Source organism: Hemicordylus capensis, chromosome 9 (assembly GCF_027244095.1).
Source record: "Hemicordylus capensis ecotype Gifberg chromosome 9, rHemCap1.1.pri, whole genome shotgun sequence".
NCBI lineage: Eukaryota > Metazoa > Chordata > Lepidosauria > Squamata > Cordylidae > Hemicordylus > Hemicordylus capensis.
The window spans coordinates 30782882-30803859 of NC_069665.1; the positions used below are offsets into that span (position 1 = coordinate 30782882).

Sequence of the window (20978 nt, forward strand, 5' to 3'; positions counted from 1 at the left end):
TTGGAGGCGCGCTTGGCCCTCACAGACCGCAGCTGCTCTCCAGGGTCTTCAGGAGAGACCCCTTTTGGCTGGAGATGCTGCAGCGGTTGAAGCTGGGGGCTTCTGCATGCCACCCAGGTGTCCGGCCCAAGGGTGATGGGCTGGTGCTGGAAATCTGCATTTCGAAGAGCTGAGTTTTCTCCCAAGGTGAAATCAGCCACCGAAGGCCATCTCAGGGGTTTTGCTAAGGAGAAACTCAAACCTGAAGGATTTCGAAGTCTCCCTGCCTCTGGAGCAGTTCCAAAGATTGCAAGGCTTGGTTGGGAAAGGGGCCCGGCCCCCATCCAGGGCGAGGGCCAAGGCAGCATCTGGCATTTCACCTCAGGAGCTGCAGTCAGTTGGGCCTGCTGCTGCATATCTTGCACGAGCTGAAATGAATCCATTCAGAGATCCACACGGCTTGGTCATCTTCCTCTCCAAGGCGACCTCCCGACTCCTCCTTGCGAGGGCTGCAGTGATGACCTTGGCCACCCACCTGTGTAAAAGTGCCATGCATCTTGCCCCTCTGTTGTGTATTGGCCTGACCTTTAAGGTCATCTGATGATGCCTTTCTGCATCTCCCTGCACTTGCTGACATACAGTTGGCAAAAACTGTATGGAGGAGAGGAGAGGAGAGGAGAGCTGGTCTTGTGGTAGCAAGCATGACTTGCCCCCTTAGCTGAGCAGGGTCTGCCCTGGTTGCATCTGAATGGGAGACTAGAAGTGTGAGCCCTGGAAGAGATTCCCCTCAGGGGATGGAGCCGCTCTGGGGAGAGCAAAAGCCCCCAAGTTCCCTCCCTGGCAGCATCTCCAAGATCGGGCGGAGAGAGATTCCTGCCTGAGCAAGATGGACCAGCAGAAGCCAGCTGCTCAGGGCTGCTAAGGCCTCAGCTGGAACAAACATTCATACTTCATATGAAGCTGCCTTTTCCTAAATCCGCCTCTCGGTCCATCTGGCTCAGGGTTGTCAACCCTGACTGGCAGCAGCAGCTCTCCAGGGTTTCAGACTTTCCCAGCCCTACGCGGAGACGCTGCCAGGGACTGAAATCAGGACCTTTCTTCACGATTCCCATTCTCACAGCCAGCCAGGCCAGTTTCTGCTAGCAGGTGCCAGCCAGGCTCCCCAGAGCAAAGTTTATTCCATCCCGGCTGCACCCTTACCTGGGTCTCGGTCCTCCTCTCCAGCACTGAGTGGAGAATGGCGCAGATATCTGGGAGGAGACGGATTGTTCCCAGGGGTGCAGACAGAGGGAAGCTTTGGGGAGCAACTCCTAAATTTGGGAGGGGAGGGGTGAAAGATACGTTCGGGTGGGGGAGGGGAGATATGGGTTAGTAGGTTTGGCAGGAGGGAGTTAAGTAAAATGATGGGGAGCTGCGAAATGAACACGTCCAGCCGCCCAGCTCCTGCCCCCAACCGCTGCATTTCATTCATTTCCCAGACTAGGAAGCCAGAAAGCCTCAGTTATAAATAGCCATTATGTCACTGAGAAAACAGAAAACTCTCACCCCAAAGTCTGCCTCAATGCAAACAAGCTGCATCTTGGCGGGTTTTGCTTGCATTTCAGCTTTTGCTCTGAGATGCAGCCACACCTAGCATCATTCCTTATGGCCAACGGAGGAGAAAGAAGACCCATGACGGGCCCTGCAGCAGACCTGTAAGTTAGGATGCTGCCGGGTGTGTGTGCGCATGCGCACGAGCACACGTAGAAGGGAAGATGGGCAAAATCGGGAGAGAGAGCAGATAGCACACCTAGAAGCAGCAGCATCCACCTTGGTTTCAGAAATATAGGCCTTTTAGTGCCCAGAATCATGCTTGGGGCACGATTCAGCTCAGGCCAAGCACTTCTTCCTACAAGGCCCCGATGCCTCACCATCAGGGTGCACTGTGTGGGCTTGGTTCAGGCCCGCACAAGATCGCTGACACTTGAACATTTTGCACTGGGGACCCCCCAAGATCCGGGTATTCACATTTTTCTTATTTGTTTCATTTCCCAACATGTACACCGTGCCTTTCTCACGACGCAAAGCAGCTTACAGACGCACAAAAGAAACGTGCCAAATCATACAGAACCATCCACAAACAAAACACAAATAAGTTCAAAAACATGAACGCAAGAAGGCAACTCACACAGAGACTCGTCAGCCAACATCAGGCGGTCTGCAGCAGGCTTTCCGGAGCAGGACACAGCCGTAACCATGCCCACACCCCAGTGGGTGGGGGGGAGCCACATTTTAACTTGGTGTCGGGAAGAGCAACCCAAGGGACAAACAGGCCCCCAGCAAAAGGGCATCACACAGGGCACATGCCATCACCAAAAAGGCCTGACAAGGCCCCAATCCTGGCGAACGTCCACCAACCCAGGAAAGACATGCACAGCAGGGTCCCTACTGTTTGAGGGTCAACAAACATGGCAAATCCAGCAGGAAGGGACCAAGTCCACCACACTCCTTTCTGTACATTTCTTATGGGGCAACTAACAAATAAAGTTGTTGTTGTTGTTGTTACAGCACCTGCTGTGACATCCTCTAGCATTCAACAGAAGGAAAAACAGGGTACTTGTGTTTGTGTTAAGTGGCAATGAGATACGATCGTTGTTTTATAGCTGCTCCCCTCATAAACACGAAGTAGTCTTCAGTTGGCTTAACTAAGACTTTATTTGGACACCGCTCCATTTATCTCCTTCACCTTTCCCCAACTCTACCCCACCACACGCTCTCCAAGAGCCGCACACCGGGACAAATGTCTAAAATCACAAAATATAACAGACCACTAGACAGAACACAACCACAGTGCAGAATGGACCCACCCAAACAAACACTACCCACCTCGGCCCCTTGCTGCACAGCAAGGCCAGCCAGGACATCCCAGCCTGGACTCTGCTGCAAGAACTCCCAGCAATCCCAGGAGTATGGCAGGATGCTTCCCAAAAACGACTGCTTCCAAAATACATGTCTATAATAATGCGGAAGAACACACATCTTTGCCCTTAGTTGGCACCCAGTTATATGAGGCAGGAGTCCTGCACCTGAATACCAGGATATCCGTCATCCCCTTCATTCAGCAGGGTGAGCTGTTTAGCTGTTGGTCACGGCACAATCTTTTAACGAGCATAACTGTGCAAGAAAATAGCTAGCCATGTGGCTCCGCACAACATGAGAAAACGCAAGCCACCAGCAGCAAGCCACCATAAAACAAGGAAGCCTTAAGCGTGACAGGAATTCCTTCCTATTCCTAACCTTAGCTGCTGATTTCGCAAAAAAGTGCTTCTACTGGAGTCGGTTCATTTGCAGATCCTTACTCCTCACTAAACATTCTTTTGTGCTAATTTTAGAAAAGGAGACCAGCAATAGGTTTGAAGAGCAATCCATTTCGCCGTCCTCTTCTCTCACAGAGGATGCATTCCACAGATAATGTGTGGCAAGTCCTTTACCCTCTCAGACAACAAGGGCGACCATCACCTTCCATTCCAGTGCTCTTTTAGGATGGCAGTTTCCAGGATCTTTATCCATTTGGAACATCAAGGTGCAGTACATGCTCACACAGTGGTGAGCTTCAGGTCTCCAGGGAGGCAAACCGCCCCTGTGCCACTCCACAGCAACAACAGTGGGACCGGTAGGCTCCAGTATTCGGTGTGCCCAAAGTCCATCATATCCCACAACCCTGTTCACACAGTGAGAAAACTGGGACTGAACTCAGGTACCACTGCGGGGTCCGCAGCTCATCTGGCATGGATTAAGCCGACTTGGTCCCCATCCAGAGAAAACAAGCTGCATCGAAGTCTTATTCAAACTAGGAGGAGAAGTCTGGTGTGACTGCCTTGAGTAGACTCTGAGTACAATTGATTTCCTACCGATTGAAGCCTTTGAATATCAGAAGGCGAGAGGCAACTCACTCATCCCAGCTGGCACTTACAAACCCCAGTTAGGGATTTGGGGCGCCGCTGCCAGTCGGAGTTTCCCCAGGCTCCTCCCATTCACTCCTACGGTGCATGCCCAAGAGGACTGTCTAGTGGTGGGTTGTTTCCCTGGCTCCTTTCAACAACACCTGAACAAGGAAGAAAGACTTTGCGTAGAAGGTTTTGTGGGCAGTGTGTGGATGGGGAAGACTCCGTTTGAGCTGTAGAGACAGAGGGCAAATCTACCTGGAAGTGGACATCTATGGCTCCCTCCCACGCACACAAATGAGCAGCAGATTTACTGAGTCCGCAAACCATCAAATCTAGAAGAGTTTGTGCTGCAGACGCCACAGAAAGCAATTTGGAGCTTGTCACTGAAGTTGCGGTGAGGGGCTCACAGTGACCACGTCTCCATCCCCAAAAGCTTTGCTCCACACAGGGCTCAGCCATGAGACACACACCGGAAGTCACCCTAACGCAGTCAGTGCCTCTAAGCGCGGGCAGTATTAATTTCCCTCCCCACCGAGTAAGCACAGCCAGTCCCCGCATCTTATGGGGATTAGGGGGTCACAATGTCCAGGCAGCTGTTTCCCGAGGCAGATGCTGGCTAGAGAACCATGGGACTGTCCGAGTCAGACCGCACTCTGATGTATTCACCCTGCTAAGTCATGACTGGCGGTCCAAATCGCTCACGCCCTGTAGGCTTTTTCTCAGCCACAGCAGAGCCTTGTTCGACATGGAGGAGAGCTACCTGGGGCTTCAGTCTGCCTCCAAGGTGCATCTTCTGCCTTGGGAACCTTCCTCCTTATCCCATACTGACCCTGACAGCTGGTTGGGCCTAATCAGTTGTGTGTGGGCGGCGGGGGGGGGGGGAGATTCAGGGACTCCAGGGCATGGAGACAAATTGAGGGATGGGAATTTCCCAACTGGGACATTAGTTGGTTAGTTTTCATCTTCTTTACCCAGGAAGGTTTAAAGAAGGAGGGGAAATCAACACCACCCGAGTGTCTTACTGGGGGCTGGATGATCGCTCCACCTGAATACCTCTCCACAGCTCTCGCCAATCATTGTCTCCAAATTAAACCTTTTGGACAAAATGGGCAGATCCCCCAAAAGGGGAACCAGAGCCTTCCCTGGTGCTTAAGAGCGGTGGGTTGGCAGACAAGCCAGGGCAGGGCATGATCTTTGGGGAAGTTCTCCCGCACACAAGCCCCATTGGAATGAATGGGAGGAGCCATCATGCAGGAAGAACGAGGTGCTCTTTGGGCTCACGCAGGAGAACACCCCCAAGGAGAATCTCCGTCACCCTGTGCGGCTTCTCTGTCCTCTGGCGAGTCAAGCCCTGGGCCACCTCTGGGTGACTAACAGAAGGCTTCCTTAAAGCGCACACCCACCACGGCTCTGCTTCCCCACTCCTGGCCCAGCCACTTCCACCGCCAGGAAGCCCCCTAGCCGACAGACTGTCCCCCACTTCGAGGAGGGGGATCTCTGCCAAGCCAGGCTGCCACCCAAACCGCCGGCTGCCCGGCCTCTTTACTCCTCTGCCCTTTCGCTTCCTGAAGACCTCCCCCCTCACCCACCAAGCCCCCCCCTGCTTTCTCTGCTTGGCCCTTGGGGAGAAGGAGAACTCCCCAGAGGGTGGCCCTAGACGGGGCAGAGTCGGCAGCGCAGCCCTGGGGGGACTCGTCTCTCCAGCCTGGGTCCGGCGGCGGCCCGGCTTCACCCGCCTCCTCTGAAGGGACGGAGCTTTTTCAGCCCCGGCGGCGGGAGGGACAGAGGGCGCCTGTCGGGGAGGGTCGGTCTTAGCCGCCTCGGCATTTGCGCTTCCTGCGCACCCCAGAAACTGTCAGGCGAGCCCCCACACACCACCACCACCACCACGACCCAAAGAGCCAACGTTGGGGACAAATCTGCCAGCAAGAAGGGCGGCGACCGCAATCCACCAGCAGGTCAGGGGCTGGGGCGGCGGCGGCACTTGCGGGAGGATGAAGCGGGGCGGCGCGCGTGTGCCTTCCCGCGCGCCCCGGCCGCCTTCTGCCCACCTCCGGCGTCCCCGCAGCAGCTCGCTGCTCCCGGGGCTTGGCGGGAGTCCTGAGCACAAGCAGCGGCTTTGCCATCCGCCCAACCCCGTCCCGCCCGGGAGAAACTCCAAAGCGCCGCCGGGGTGGGATCCGGAGCCAAGGCAGCAGGGCAGGGCGCACGAGCGGAGCGCACGGCGGCGCCGAGAGAAGAAGGCGCACATCTGGCCACATGTTTCTCCCCCCTCTCGTCTGCCTTTGTTTGGAAGTGGCAGGACCGGGGGTGGCGTGGCGGCGGGTCCAGCCAGGGAGTCCCTCCCAGCGGAGACGGGAACGGAGCAGGCTGCAGGGTGGTGTGGGGACCCCTGTCTGTGGAGCCGGCCGAGGGATCGCCGCGCCACCCCGCCACCGTCCCTGGGGGAAGGACACGCGTGACACCCAGAGGCCAAGAAAGAGATGCGCCCCCCTCCCCCCCGCAGCCAGGCGCATAAGCTTCCCCCGCGTAAAGGACAAAACGACAGAGCCCCCCCCCCCCCGCCGAATACCCGAAGTGGAAGGCCGGGGGAACGGGGTCACCTGCACAGCAGATGGCCAGGGACGTTTCCGAGCAGGTGGCCGGTCACTCCTCGCTCCTCTCCTAGCCCGCTGGGCTCCCCCCACCCACCCCCACCCTGCTGCGGCTCTGGGTTCAAGGGAACGGAGGAGAACTTACAGTCCTGAGGTCGGTGGCAAGGTGAGGTAATAGTCCCGGGAGAAGCCAAGGAACGGGGCGAGGCGCCGGGCGGATCCCGAGGGACAAAAAGGGGCGCCAAGTAATCCACAGGGGGGGTCCCGGGCGGCGAGTCCCAGCAGGCCAGTCCAGGGCGGCCCAGGGAGGCCGCCACGAGGGCGCCCCAAGTCCTGGCGAGGGCCGAGCGCTGCGCCGGCGCCTCCCTTGCCGCCCCTGCTGCCGCGCCTGGCGCTGTCCGGCGGTCCTCTGCGCCGCTGGGCGTCTGCTGCTCCGGAGGCGCTGCGGCCAGGGTTTGCTGCTGCGGCGGCCCCCCAAAAGCGGCGTCGGGGGGAGCAGCGCCGGCGGCGGCGCTGGGGGAGTCCGGCTCGTCTCTCTCGGGGGCTCTTTGGTACGTGGCTGCTGCTCCCCTGCGCCGAGCGCCCCGCTCCGCGCTCACCTGCTGCCGCTGCTACCTACGCCTCCGCCGCCGCCGCCGCCCTTTCCCTGCCCGGGCAGACGCGTCGCCGCTGCCGCTGGACGTGGCATGTTGACTGCCGGCTCAGGCCCGCGGGAGCTCCCGCCTGGCAGCCGGCGGGGTCATGAGGCGAGGCGAGCGAAGCTGGCTGCCGGGGGGGGGGGGGGCGGTTGGGCGCGCGGCGCCGAGGGGGGTCGCTGCTCCTCGGGTCCCTTCCTCGACGGCCGCCGCCGCCTGGGCTGCCTGGGCGCTACTGCAGCCTCTTCCTCCTCCACTTCCTCGGCTCGGCCCCCCTCCGGAGTGCCATCTGGCGGGGACACGCACCCCGCCCTCCCCGCGACGATGCCCTTTCGCTCTTCCTCTGGCAGCTCCTGCCGTCCGGGCGGGCGGCCCCTGGCCCCGCGGCTTCTTCCCGACTGGAGGGCTGGCCAGCCGCGCGAGACGCTGCCGCCGCCGCCGAGAAGCGGCCAAGGAGCTGCCCCGCCGCAGTCCGCGCCTGGTCCGAGGAGGGCGGGAGGGAGGGCGGGGGAGCCGAGGCCAACTCCCCTCCCGCGGTTGCAATGGCTCTACCCCTGGCTCAGTCCGTGCCTGAGCAGCCCCCGGCAAGCGCCCGGCTCGAGGCGGGCTTCTGCAGCTGTCGCGGCGAGGCGGCGGCGGCGGGGCGCGGGGCCCCCCTCGGGCATGGCAGACGGTGCTGCCTTCGGGGCGCTTCTTGCGGACGGAGAGGCGGCAGCCCCCCGGCCCGCCTGCTGCTGCTGCTGCTGCTGCTGCTGCTGCTCCGCGCGGACTGAGCCCTGCCTCGCTCGACTCGCCGCGCAGCTCGGATGCAGCGCCTGGCGGGCGGCGGCGGCAGCAGCAGCAGCGACCGCGGATTGCTCGCTGGGGCTGCTGAGCAGGGGCGTGGGGCGGCGGGCGGGCGGGGGCGGGGGGGAGGCGAGGAGCGCCGGCCGGCTCCCCGCCGCTCCCGGCAGGGGGCGCTCCACCCCTGCTGCAGTGCCAGCCCGACCCACCGGCCGGCAGCCTGGTCAGAGCCGACGCGGGCGCCTCCGCCTCCGCCTGGCTTTCCGCCACCTCCTCCATCCCGTCCTCCTGCTCGCCTCCGCCGCCCCAGACGCCGCCACCCAATGCAGTGCTCCCGCTCCCCGGGCTCAGGAGTCCGGGTGGGCAGGTTGCCCCCCTGGGCGGCCGGCTTCTTCGCCTCTCGCTCTCCTGCTTTGACTCGTCAGGGAACCTTCAGTAGGCCGAGGAGAGGGGGAGGGAGGGGTTTGATTCGGGGGCTGCAGGACGCAGGAACCAACTAAAAGTTTGAGCGGTTTGTGTAGGGACACAGGAAGCTGCCAGATACTGAGTCAGACCCTTGGACCATCTAGCTCAGTATTGTCTACCCAGACTGGCAGCGGCTTCTCCAAGGCTGCATCCTGCAGGCAGGAGTCTCTCTCAGCCCTGTCTGGAGATGATGCCAGGGAGAGAACTTGGAACCTAGATGCCCTTCCCAGGGTGGAGAGGAAGATCTTCCAGTGCTCACGCATCAAGTCTCCCATTCATATGCAACCAGGGTGGACCCTGCTTAGCTAAGGAGACAAGTCAGGCTGGCTACCACAAGACCAGCTCCCCTCCTGGTTTCTTCTCTTTTAAGCATTTGGGGCGGGCTGGCAACAAAGGGAACTTCTAGCCTCTGAGGGTCAGTTTAGGTAGGACCTCCGATGACCACCAGTGAGGCCACAAGCAGAGCTCAAAAGCCACGCAAGATACACAGCCCAGCCCACACATGTGGACTTAGAAGTAGTAGACCCTACTGTGTTCCATGGGGCACTCTCTCCCAGGCAGGCAGTGCTTAAATTTTTTTGGGGGGGGAAGTAGTGGGGCCTTTCTGGAATCCAGAAGTCCCACCCCAGATGCCCTCCCCCACCAGTTTTCACCAAATCACCTGCCCTAATCACATATGCATAGGCTTGTTGCTTTAAAGGGGGAACATAGGAAGCTGCCTTCTACGGAGTCAGACCAACATCGGTCTGTCTAGCTCAGTATTATCTACATTGACTGGCAGCGGCTTCTCCAAGGTTTCCGGCTGAGGAGTCTTTCCCAACCCTACCTGAAGATACTGCCAGAGATTGAACCTGGGGCCGTCTGCATGCAAAAGCAGATTCTCTGCCACAGAACTACAGCCCCCTCCCCTAAGGGGGATATCTTACAGCGCTCACATGTAGTCTCCCATCCAAATTCAAACCGAGGTGAACCTCATGCTTTCTGCCACAAGACCGTTTGTGTCCTCCCTCCCTTCCTATAAACCCAGCTTGACCATCAAAGGTAGCTGCATCAATCCATTAGAAACACTCCAGCAGTCGCTTTGTAGAAGGACCAGTGAAAACATCACAGATGAGTGATCTAATTTGGGAGTGAGCCAGGACTGGGGAGCTTGCTCCCTACTTTGTGAAGTTTTTCCAGGCATTGCCCTCCTCTTCCTTCAGGGTGAACATGAATGTACTGAAATCGCCATTTGAAATGTAGCCCCCGGAGATGACGACAGTTTTTCAGAAGGCAGAAAGTCGTTTGAAAGAAGATGCTTCAAAGAGGGTTTGCCCACGGGTAAACGGGTCCTCCAGGCTTTGGGATGGTTGCAAAAACCTGCACAACCTTTTTGATAAGATGCAAGAGAGGGAGAAAAGCAGTGTGTGTACTGGGTGGGAAGTGAGAGCCTTTTCAAACCACTTCCGACTCTCTTCAAGAAGCTGCTGTCTGCCTTCAGCCTACAAGTTGCGCTTGGCCACAGCTTCTGCTTCAGGACAGTGTTGCAAGCGCCCACAGCGCTGGCTCTGGCTCTAATTCTGGACAGCAAGCTGCTGGGTGGTGCCATCTCATGGCATGTTGTGCAAAATAGAAAATGGGGTACTGCTCTGCCAAGCCAACAGGGGAAGCTGACCCCTGTTACCCAGAAGCCTGGATAGGAGAGGCCATTGGGCCATACTTAGCAGTGGAAGAAATGCCTTCAGGTCACGCCTTTGCTCAGTCTGGCAGGTGGTGGTGGGCATTGTAACCCAACAACCTCTGGGGTCCCAAGTTTGAGAACCCTGGCAATGCTAGTGCAGGGCTGCTCTTCAGCCCTCCAGCTGTTGCTAGACTACAACTCCCATCATCCGCAGCCACGGCAGCCAAGAGTCAGGGATGATGGGAGTTGGGATCCAACGTGTGCAGGAAGGCGAAAGTGGTTCAGCCCTGTGTTAGCCAATTGCCGCTGCTCCTTTTTCTGGAAGGGAATGTAAGGATATCTCACATTCCCAACCCAGTGGGGCACTGGAGGCTTTGGGTTCAAAGCCTGGGGGCTGGGGCAAGCAGAATCCGGAGAGAGAGAGAGAGGAGAAGCTCTGCGGGCTCGTCATGGCCCTTATTCTGAGCACGGAGGTTTTGCCAGCATCTCAGAGCTGCCGCCTTTTAAAGACATCTCTTTTCATGCCTTTATTCAGGCCAGCCGCAAGGTCAGGTGAAGGAAGGTTGGCCTCTTCCCGTCTGCAGAGAGCGAGATGACATTTCCCGCACAGTCCTCCCTGAAAAGGCAGCGGTGAGGCTTTTGTCTGAAGAGGCCTCAGCGCTGCCCGCGTCACTTGGCCCACAGAGAGCTGATAGGGAACTCCAGGCAGCCAGTGAATGCCGTTCAGCAGAGATGATGGTTTCGGCCTGATATGACATTTATCTCCATGAGCAAGGAGATGGATAACTTATTCACTCCCCACTTCGGAGTTATCAGGTGTTTCCATGCAAAGAAAGATATCTTTTCCGATTCAGGCCTTGCTGTCAGGATTAAACTGCTAGTGCCACCCTTGGGCTTCTGCTGGCAGAGCCACACGAGGGAGGTTATGCCTGGCAGGAATTTGGATCCTGACAAGAGACACCGTCAGCGTGCATCAGTCAAAAGGCCTGTCTATCACATTCCTCCCCAGCTTGAGTCAAAATGGCTAATGTTATTGCCTGCAAAACCAAAACTCAGACAGATGATGAGAAGTAGTGCATGCAGTGTTCAGGATTAACGCTTGCCCCTTCTCATTTTTGGAAATATTCCTAAGAGTTCATAGCATTGCCCGCTGACCAGAGGAAAAGCCAACCTGGTCTTTCGTGGTAGCTTCCTCTGCAGAAATAAGCAAGGGCGTCTTTCTGCCATGCCATGTGGAGAGATCAGCTTGTCACCTGAGCATGTCTGCAAAACAGGTAGCTGTTAGGGGCACAGGGACAGAGGCAAGTAAAAAGGTTGGCAACCCCAGGAGCAAACCTCAAATATTAAGTGTGCAGTGCTGGCAGTCGAGGAAGGTGGAAACCTGTTTGCACCCCGTCACTGGAAATTCAGTCCGATGGGGCTGAAAACAAGACCCAGAAATGGCTTTGGGGTCTGCAACAGCTGGACTCAGTCCTCACATCCTGACTCCTCATACCAGGAGATGGAAATCCCAGCCTGTTTTTATTGTTATTTCATAATTGTGAGAAATCCGCAATGTGGTTCTGGTCTAGCCTAACCACGAAGGCAAACTATACAGCTCCCCAAAATGCCAGCATTCTGGTGCCCGCGTTCTCTCTTTAATTCAGCCAGATAATTGTTTTAGGAAGAGGGAGGTTTTGTCTGTTCATAACGGGGAGTTCCTGTCTCTTTTGTGATGATGTGTCCAGAAATCTAATCGAGCCCAAGTCCCCCAGATTGATTGATTGATTGATTGAGCATATTTTTATACCTCCCCAAAAACTTACAGATAAATGACAGAAAAATTACAACATTGGTTAAAATAAATAACAAAAAGTTAAAACATTTACAATTTAAAACCTTAAAACAATGTTTTAAAAACCTGGGTGAACAAATGTGTCTTTAAAGATTTTTTAAAAAATTGTCATAGATGGTGAGGCTCTTATTTCAGCAGGGAGCACGTTCCAAAGCATCGGGGTAGCAACTGAGAAGGCCCATCTCTGAGTAGCCACCAGACGAGATGGCAACTGCAGACGGACCTCTCCTGATGGTTCATGATGAAGAAGACATTCTATTAAATACCCAGGGCCCAAGGCGTTTATCCCCAGATACCCCCGGAATGAGCCAGCTCTGCCTTGCCGCCTAAATGCACAAGCTGAGATCACCTGCCCGGCTCCCAGGGCAATGAGTTCCATAGTCTGTGCTACGGAGAAGGCCCAGTAGCCTGCAGCCCTGCCCTTCACACTGCAGGGAGGTCACTCTGTGCACATGTTGAGAAGCTGCTGTACATGATTAACTAATATGGAACATAACAGTGATAAGTCACTGAAATGGGATGGGCCACAACAATGTGGAAGAACATCCGTTTTGCATGCAGAAGGTCCCAAGTAGGGGCATCATTACGGGCCCCCAATGACCTCTCCTCCCTGACCTCTTCCAAAAAGGAAGTGGAGGCACCTGCACAGAGTGGGGACGGGTGGGGGGAGAGAGCTCCTAGCCTCAGCTAACTGTCTGCTGCTTCCACCTTTGTAGGGGCTGCATTAGACACTTTAAAAGCACATGCAATTGTTCTTGAGGGGGATATGATTGAGTTCAGTTATCAAAAGTGGGGCTGTGAATCTTTTAAGTACCTAGCAATGCCCCTGGTCTCAAGTTAGATCCTTGGGCGCTTTCCAGATTGCACACTGTTCAGCAGTAAAATGCTTCGGCTTGGCAGGATCGTTTTGAAAACATAAATAGCTTGCGCAGCCCTCCTACCAGCGGGTTTGGGGTTTTTTTTTGCGACTCACATGCAATGTTGTGGGACTAAAATGCAAGGACAAAATCCGAAAGAAGGCATCGGAAATGTGAACGGCGCCTTGCCGACAGCGCAGGGACTGCGGTGCCGAAACACAGACAGTCCGGAAGTACACTTAATGGACAGCAGTGATACTGTAGTAGCGGGTAATCTGGAAAGGGCCTTGGTGGAACCTGCAAGGTAAAGATTCCCAGGTAGCAGGTGATGGGGAGGGCTGAAACCCTGGAGCGTGGATACTAATGGGGAAAGGAAATGCTTCGTTTCGACTAATGCTTTGACTAGGGAAAAGGGGGCTTTGTATGAAACGGAAATAAGAAATATCCCAGCAGCTCTTGACCTTTCGTGTGCTGGTGCTATACTGTCCATTTGTGGGCGGGTGGGTGGGTGGGGTGCCAGGCCCTGCAGCTATGCTGATTTGCCCTGGCTGGGCTGCTCTTGTGAGCCCCTTTGTGCTTAACCCGCTGCCGCCCCCCACTGCCTGCCCCCAACACAGCAGCAGGCTGCTTTGTTCTGATATGGACACACACGAAACTGCACTGGGGAGGGAGGAGGCCGTGCTGCTGCTATCCCCGAGCCAAGCAGCCCGTGGCTCAGCTCGCGATCGATATCCTCCGGATGCAGACGCCTCCTGTCACACCGATGGCAGCTATCGAGGCCGGCCCAGCAGGCTCACAAAAGGGCCTGGGCAAGCGAGGCGGCAGAGGAGCCCCTCCCGATGTGATCTCCTCCGCAGAAGGGCTGGCCCGACCCCCACCCGGCCGCAAACATCACCCCTTCCAGACTCGAGCCGGAGCAAAGTTGCTTCTTGGCTTGCAGACGAAACCTCAACACAACTGACACCGATGTGTTGGCCGAGGATAACGCTTCATCTCCCCACCCCCACCGCCCTCTTTATGCTCACGGGCTGTAATTCCAGCCTATTAATGCCGTAATTTAGCCCAGGGAGAAAGAAAGCTCTGTCTTTGCTGGTTTTGTTCTGGGAGCTGTGTAGGAATGTTAAATGCAAGGCCGACCGCTTGGGTTCAATTGCAACTTAACCACAGCTTTTATCCAGAGACAGGGAAGAACATTTTATGATGCCAAGCGGCTGCATTGTGCAGTTGGAGTGGCAGACCCCAGAGACCCTTGGGCAAGAGTAGGATCATGGAACAGAATCATGGGGTGTTAGCGCTGGAAGGGACCCTGTGGGTCTCCTGGTCCTGCCTGCTGCACAGTGCAAAGAACTGCTGACAGAATACTGTCCGGCCTCTGAAAACTCCAGGAAAGGAGAGTCCACCGCTGCAAGACAGATTCTGCTGCTGTAAATCAGCTCTTGCAGACAGGAAGAAAGGGAGCTGCTTTATACTGAGTCAGACCCTTGGTCCATCTGGCTCAGCACTGTTGACACTGACTGGCAGTGGCTCTCCAGCATTTCAGGCCGGAGTTTCTCCCAGCCCAACCTGGAGATGCTGCCAGGCCTTGAACCTGGGACCTTCTGCATGCAAAGCAGATACTCTTCTACTGAGCTGTTGCCCCATTTTATTTCATTTATGTATTTAACAAATCTCTAGATCACCCAAAACTTATGTCTCTGGGCAGTTCACAATAAAAACAAAATAAAAACAAAATTTCAAAATTAAAAACAATGTAAAACAACAAGTTAAAAGTATTAAAACTATAAAGCTAATTAAAAGCCTGGGTGAACAATTGTGTCTTAATCGACTTTTTAAAAGTTGTCAGAGATGGGGAGGCTCTTATTTCAACAGGGAGCACATTCCAAAGCCTCAGGGCAGCAGCGGAGAAAAAGGCCCGTCCCTGAGTAGCCACCAGACGAGCTGGTGGCAGCTGCAGACAGACCTCTCCGGATGATCTCAATGGGTGATGAGGCTCATGGTGGAAAAGACATTCTCTGAAATACCTAGCAAGGCCTAAGCTGTTTAGGGCTTTATAGGTAATAACCAGCACCTTGTATTTTGCCTGGAAACGCATCGGCAGCCAGTGAGTAATATGGTCTCTCCGAGATGACTCAGAGACCAACCTGGCTGCCGCATTCTGAACCAACTGCAGTTTCCGGACTATGGACAAAGGCAGCCCCACATAGAGTGCATTGCAGTAGTCAAGCCTGAAGGTTACCAGCAGATGTACCACTGTTTTGAGGTCGTTCATTTCAAGAAACGGATGCAGCCGGCGTATCAGCCGAAGCTGATAGAAGGCATCTCTGGCTGCCGCCTCAACCTGGGAGACCAGGGAGAAGCTCGGATCCAGAAGCACCCCTAGAGATCAGGCCCCGGAGCTGGGTGGACCTCTGGTCTCCAGAGACTCACATTGGCGTCTCCGCGAGGATGCAAGAATCACACCAGGCAAACTGCGCTCTTAATAGTACAGCAACTCCTCAACGTGTACGTAACGTGACCTCCCCGCAGTGTGAAGGGCAGGGGCGCAGAACTGGGCCTTCTCCATAGCACAGACTATAGAATTCATTGCCCTGGGAGCCGGGCAGGCGATCTCAGCTTGTGCATTTAGGTGGCAAGGCTTGGCTGTCTCATTCTGGGGGTGTCTGGGGGGGACACGTCTCCTCCTGCAGCTTTAAGGCTTTGGCTGGTTGCTGCTCTCTCTTATCCATTCCCTGCTGTCCACTGGCATTTCTTGACAGGACGATGCTGGTGTGGGCCGGTCATCTTGTAACCGTGGCTCTGTTGTCTGCCCTCTTTTGAGAGGGAATCTTGTATATGTGGGTGCTCGCAAGCTTGTGTGGGGCTGGCAGAGCTTCAGAGATCTGCACAAATCGACTCTGCTCCCCATCTCGTCTTGCCGCTCCAAGCCCTTTTCTGCATTCGCCATGCACTTTTTGTTCCCCTTGGGAAGGGAAAGGGAAGAGCGATGATGCTCAGCCACAGGGGAGAGATGTTCTTTGCATGGGCCCTAATGCGTTGCTGGAAAGCCTTCCCGGGCTCCAGCTCCTCTGAGGGAGGCTGGAAAGGAGTATTAAAAATTGAAAAATTACAGGGATTTCTACTTAGGAACATAGGGACATAGGAAGCTGCCATATACTGAGTCAGACCATTGGTCCATCTAGCTCAGCATTGTCTACCCAGACTGGCAGCGGCTTCTCCAAGGTTGCAGGCAGGAATCTCTCTCTCAGCCCTACCTTGGAGATGCTGCCAGGGAGGGAACTTGGAACCAGAGCAGCTCCATCCCCTGAGGGGAATCTCTTCCAGTGCTCACACTTCTAGTCTCCCATGCAAATACAACGAGGGCAGACTCTGCTTACCTAGGGGGACAAATCATGCTTGCTACCCCAAGACCAGCTCTCCTCTCCTAACCCCTCTCTTCTCAGAGGCTGGTCTGATCGAAAGGCCTAGGCTTGTGCCATCCACGAGCGCTGGCAGGAAGCAACCTACTTCACTGCACACAGAAAGAGGTGGTGTTACAGGAGGGGAGGACACGTCAAGGGGACGCCTGTAGGCTCAGCGCTAGCAGTATTGATACACTGCACACAGCAGGACCCAGGCTGGATCTTGGGTCTCTCTCTGCTGATACGGTCCCAGGCGGCAGCCGAGCTGGGGGAGATCCCCGCATGAGAGTCTGGGGAGCTGCTGCCAGTCAGAGTAGACACGACCTGGGTTGACAATGGCAGGTCAACTGTGTATGTTGGGCTGGCAGCTCAGTGGCAGAGCATCTGCTTTGCATGCAGAAGGTCCCCGGTTCAATCCCTGGCAGCATCTCCAGGCAAGGGCTGGAAAAGACTCCTGCTTGAAACCTTAGAGAAGCTGCTGCCGGTCAGAGCAGACAAGATTGAACTAGACGGATGTCCAGGAGGAGCCTGGTTCAGCTCCGATGGCTTCTCAGAGGGCCCTGGCCTAACAGGGTCTCATGCTAAGAGATGCCCAGAGAGGTGAAGGCTGGCGAGGATACACTTTGAGGAAAGCCTCTTCCTTGGGGCCGTGGTTCTCGGCATCCTGCATATTCCGTATTCTCTGGACGGAGAGCATTTCCTCGGAACACGCCAGCCCCATCAAGAGCAGGTTTCTAGCACACCCCTTGGAGCTCGCTGCCTCTCCCGCTGCTTCTGTTCCATCCAGAGATTAACAGCCCATCTGCCCAGCCTGTACGGTCTCCTCGGCTGCCCGGGTGGCTCCCCTGGGCCTGTCTCAGCCCGGAGAGCCTTGGAACTAGAGAGGCTGCTGGGCTGCTGCCTTTGAACTTGGCCTTGCACCATGGCGCGCCCATCGGATTGTGGCCGCTGCCTCCCTCCGCCAGCCTTTGGCTTCTCCCCCTCTTTCTCTCCTCCAAACATCAAGGGGGCTTGAGTTCTGGGACAGCCACTGGGCAGGCTGTCTCTGTGTGTGTGTGTGTGTTCTAATAAGTTTCTGTCAGTCATCCAGACACATGATTGATGGCTCCGTGTGCCAGAATTGAGCTCTGGGGATTAAGGGTACATGTTATGTCAACCTCTCTCTCTCTCTCTCTCTCCCCCCACCAACACTTTGATATTTAAAAAGAGAAGGCCTCTTGTTTCTCTATCCCTCCGGGTGCTAAATGCATTAAAATTAACTGCTTCTATGCAAATCATCAGCACAAAGAAGTGGGATTTTTTAAAGAAACCACCCCTTTGTTATTTACACAAAAGCTTCTGTCCTTTCAGGGGTGGGGGAACATTCGTCTCTTGCCAGCAGGAAATGGCAGAAAGCACCACCAAAGGGAGACAGCCTCTCCTGGGGGGAGTGGGGGTGCAGGGCCATCTTGAGGACTTGGGGCTCACCTAGCTGCAGCCTAATCAATGGGGTGGGGTGTGTGTAGGGTGTGTGTGTGATGCCATCTTTTGTTTGTTTTTCCGATGGGCACAAGGACATATGTTGCCGCTCAGCAGGGTTTGGACGGAGCGGCTGGCTGTGTGCGCGCAGCAGATCTCTTTAATGCTAAGCAGATCCCCAGACTCGCTCATCTGTCAGATCTCTGAGCTGCGTCAGGATCTCCCCAACCTGGAAGACGGGGGCAGAGGAAGAGAAGGCCTCTCCAGGATGGTCCCAGAGCAAGCACGGAAGTGGCCCCCTCCGCAAGATGAGCCAGGCAAGAAGAGGTGGATTGCTGTGAAGAGGGGAGGTCTGTCTGCATGGGCTGCGGGTGTCGAGAAACAGGTCCCAGCAGAGCTTCCCTGCAGCTCAGAAGAGCTTCAGCCTGACTCCTGCCTGGCTGGCTTCCCCAACTGCCAAGACAGACAGCTCCACGCCGTCCCCAGCAGAGCTGCCCTTTCCCACAAGCTGTGCTCAGGAGGCAGAACAAGGACGTGGTTTTACCTTGACACCTTTTGTGTGTGTTTAGCCAGAGTCCGACCTGGAGCATATGGTGCTGCCTTCTGCTGAGTCAGGCAGTTGGGCTGTCTAGCTCACTGTTGCCTGCTCTGGCTGGCAGCGGCTCTTCTAGGTGCAGGGTCAGTCCAAGCACTGCTACCCAGGGTCCTTCTAACGGAAGGTGCTGAGGACTGCACCTCGGACCAACCTTCTGCGCGTGCAGAGCCTCTGCTCTGCCCTTGGACTCTGGTCCTCCCCTTTCTTTTTGGTTTGTCCATCTTCACTTCACTTTGTCCATCTTCACTCATCAGTAACCTCTGGCAGAGCAGTAGGAACATAGGAAGCTGCCCTATACTGAGTCAGACCATTGGTCTATCTAGCTCAGTATTGTCTTCACAGACTGGCAGCGGCTTCTCCAAGGTTGCAGGCAGGAATCTCTCTCTCAGCCCCATCTTGGAGATGCTGCCAGGGAGGGAACCTGGAACCTTCTGCTCTTCCCAGAGCGGCTCCATCCCCTAACCGCCCAGAGACGAAAGTTTGAGGCGGTGTACAAATCTGATTGATAAATAAATAAATAAACAGATGGAATATGTTCCAGGGCTCACACATCAAGTCTCCCATTCAGATGCAACCAGGGCAGACCCTGCTTAGCTAAGGGGACAAGTCGTGCTTGCTGCCACAAGACCAGCTCTCCTCCTAGGGTGGGCTATAACAGGGGTCCCCACCCCAACCTTGGGTCCCCCAGACCCCAGGCCTATGGGGTCTGCTGGTCATTACTGCCGCCTCAGAGGGGCTCTGGCTGTGGTGCATGACGGATGCAGCGCTGTTCCAGGCAGAATCCCAGCCAGTGGCACTGGGGCTTGGGCCTGACCCTGCCTGAGGCACATGCCTTGCTTGCCATGGCTCTCAGAACCGGCCCCCCAAGTGCAGCTTATTCCCCTGGTGTGTTTTCCTTCCTTCCTTCCTTCCTTCCTTCCTTCCTCACCTGCTAATTTCTCTCCCGCCCCTGATGGCTCCCGCCGCTCAGTTGTTTGCTGGGATCATAGAGTTCTGAGCACACAGCAAAGAGCTGGTTGGTATTCAAGCCGCATCCCCTGGCTCATAAGTGTAGGGTTTGAAAGAGAAAAGGGGGGAAGAGCCAGAGTGAGTCGGGGGGGAGGGGGGGAGCAAAGAGTAGGATGTTGTCCAGCCAGCAGGAGCCCCCACTCAGGGGCACAGGGACATTTGTCTCCCCCGCCCCTTCTTCAGTTCTAGCTGCACCCTGGTCAGGTGCCTTTCAAGCCGCCGCCCTAAACATCTGGGAAACGGCGGTATCTTCTGAAAGATTGCGACAGATGCTGCAGAAGGCCTCTCTCCAGTCATGCGGTCCAGGCCCTTGGTGTGGCAAAAGGTCCCCGGGCCACCCTGCAAACCAGCAGGTTCTGTCTGGGGGGACATAAATGAATTGCATCTGGCTGCTCTTGAGCCCCTCGGGGATGCAGTTCAGCAGTAAAGCACCGATGGTCAGCTATGAAACGAGACCGGAGAGGACACGGTGGCCATGAGCCCATGGGCAACGCACTTGGTGGTGCGAAGTGAGGTGGGGAAGTGCTGCAGGCCAAATGCACCACAGAGCTCAGCGCCGACTGTACTTGTTCCGTCAGTTATGGAGGCAACAAACCCAGCGCCCTGCAGACCCCACCGCGATGCCTGCAGCCCTCTGCAGGGCAGATGGCCAGGAGTTAATGCTAGGTCAGGACTCCAGTCTCCCCAGAAGCCACAGTCTCTGGCCCTTGGTGGAAACTGGCTGTCCTCTCTCAGTGCTGAAGGAAAGCGACGTCCTCAGAACGAGAAGCACCCTGTGATGACCTCCCCTGCTATTACTTCACCTGAGCCCTGGGATGGCAAGGTGGCAGGGATGGCAGGGGATTATCTCTCCCCTGGTGAGGAATGCAGCCCTGCAGAAGCGTCATGGGCCGCTCCTGGGTGTGCCTGTTCTGCGCAGGACTGGACAGCTGCAGAGTCCTCGCTGGTTCTCCTGTCCTCCCACCCCACCCCACTCTCCCTGACTGCCCAAGGTGGGCAATTGGTATTCACGAGGTGTGGCATTTCCCCATTGATGCCTGGATGTGTTTGTCTTAATCTCAGCGTCTAAATCCAGCTTGCAGCTAATCCCAGGAGCCGGGCTGCAGACGGCACGTTGTTGCCTTTTAATTTCATTTGAAACAGAAGCGCTCTCCTTTCTCAGCGTTTTAATTCAGGGTGGAATGTGCCGTGGAGATAAGGGATTTGGGGGGAGCCAGTGGGCTGGGGAAGGCAGATCCCACATGCTCTGGAGTTATCGCCACTTGCAGCTGCATCCACCAGGGTGACATCTGGGAGGCAGGAAGTTTCTCTTGCCAGTTCTTGAGAAAAGTGTGTGCGGCGGGGGAGAAAGAGGCTGGTTTGGTTTTGTTGTTCACCTCTGTTTTTCCTTGTCTGTTTGTTGCCAGGCGTGCGTGTGTGTGTGTGTGTGTGTGTGTGTGTGTGTGTGTGGTTGTTTTTTTTTACTCCTTGGAACCATGAAGTCGCCAGGTTTTAAAAAGAAGACAGAGAATGAGACTGCTGAAGAGAAGATGCTTTTCCTCCAGAATTTGCTCTTTTCTTTCTTTCTTTCTCTCTCCCCCTCCCCGCAAGATTGGGGTTTGTCTCAGGCAGAGCTGAGGGTCACCTCTCTATCCATGGGCATCCCTTCCATGGGCCGAGGTGAGGCATTCATCGCCTCAGGAGGAAGATTATTGGGGTGCCAGAAAACTAGCAAGATGCTGGGGAGGATCAATAACTCTCTGGAGTCACAAAACTACCAAGTGTTTTGTTTTTAAAAAGAAGACAG

The 20978-nt window shown here is 55.8% G+C and overlaps 1 protein-coding gene across 5 annotated transcripts in view; it reads right to left on the reverse strand.

The window, feature by feature from the left end:
• The window catches only part of CBFA2T3 (CBFA2/RUNX1 partner transcriptional co-repressor 3), a 93228-nt gene that overhangs the window by 45896 nt on the left and 26354 nt on the right, over positions 1 to 20978 (reverse strand). For 2 of the 5 annotated variants that reach the window (XM_053271125.1, XM_053271124.1), the window contains exon 1: positions 6645 to 7109. The exons of the other annotated variants lie outside the window; for them this stretch is intronic. The gene's annotated coding sequence lies outside the window, so the exon portion shown is untranslated. Of the gene's footprint in view, positions 1 to 6644; positions 7110 to 20978 lie in introns of those variants that run through there. 5 annotated transcript variants of the gene reach the window in all.